Source organism: Vulpes lagopus, chromosome 3, assembly GCF_018345385.1.
Source record: "Vulpes lagopus strain Blue_001 chromosome 3, ASM1834538v1, whole genome shotgun sequence".
Lineage (NCBI taxonomy): Eukaryota > Metazoa > Chordata > Mammalia > Carnivora > Canidae > Vulpes > Vulpes lagopus.
In genome coordinates this window covers 40116230-40117534 of record NC_054826.1, presented here as the reverse complement: position 1 = coordinate 40117534, position 1305 = coordinate 40116230, and the positions used below count along the sequence as shown (strand labels likewise).

At 37.2% G+C, this 1305-nt stretch overlaps 1 pseudogene; it reads right to left on the bottom strand.

The window, feature by feature from the left end:
* Nucleotides 1-245: 245 nt before the first annotated feature.
* Nucleotides 246-989, bottom strand: LOC121487608 (annotated as a pseudogene).
* Nucleotides 990-1305: the final 316 nt, after the last annotated feature.

Here is a 1305-nt window from a genome sequence, read left to right as displayed (position 1 = left end):
AGGAATCCATTCAGATGCCACTTCCTCTGATTTCTTAAGTGTTTGTAGGTCTTCTTACAAGCTCCATCAACACATTGTATGTATGCTCACCATTACTCTTATTACAATTATTATAATTATACTCTTTCATGATAGGAGTACTCAAGGACTAGGATTCATTTTATTTTTTAATTCTTTTTTTTTTCCCATTTGAAAGTAGTCATTTATTAACCGACCAGATTACAAAACTAATCATGGTAGATACCTTAGTTCATCCTTCTAATAAGCCTATTGATTTGGTCTTCCCTGTTGCCAGCATCTCCACCTTCTATAAAATGAGTGGTCTTTTTCTTCATTCTGCCATGTGGAGAAGATAATTTAAAGGGCCATAAAAAGTTGTTTGCCTCTTTGAAATGTTTTCCAATGTTTTAGATCTCATGAATCAGATCCTCCATGCAGATGATGCCGTATTTACCAAGAGACTGGGCAATCAATGTGTTATCTGTCAGGGCAATATGCTTCTTATTGATCTTGCTGTAACCACACTTGTAGATCAATTCATTCACTGACTTCAGGTTTGGATACCCCCATGCTATATATGGTTCCATAACCCTTAGCATGTTAATTGAAGCCTTGTTGAGCTTAACAAAGGTGCCACTGAAGATCTGGTGAAGGCGAAGAAGCTGCAACACTTTTCGAACCTTTGGACTCACACCATTGATACCTCTGACCCTGATGACAAATGCCAATTTGGGTTCTGCAGGCACATAGAAGTTGCCAGCTTTTCTCGCCATCCTCACCATTCGAATCTCAGTTCTGTACGTCTTCCTGTATTCCTTGTGGTAATGCTTAGCTTTTTCATAGATAAGCTTCCTCCTTGCCTTTCAAAGCATCTTTTGGGGAAACTTTTTTCTCAGACACTTGATCTTCAACTCTGCGAAATTCCTTCACTTTTTCTTAAGGGTTTCTGGCACAGCAGGAACCTTCTTTTTCTCTTCTGCACCCTCCATGGTTCCAGCCAGAAAAGAGGACTAGGATTTATTATTATTACAGTATCCACCACCAATAATTTGTATGTTGACTGAAAAAAATTTGTTGGTTAAGTCATTAAAGGAAGGGAAAAGTCTGTGACATCAGACTATAATAGAGCTTTTATTATACTAGGCTGGTTTGGAGGAGGAAGAGATCAATTTGTAGTACAGATACCACAAATGCTCATTGTTATTTCTGGGTTTTAGGAGATTTTCTTGATTCAAATATTTCTCCATTTACCGTATGACCTTATGACTATTTCCAGAGAATTTAAATAAATCTTTAAAAAAATAC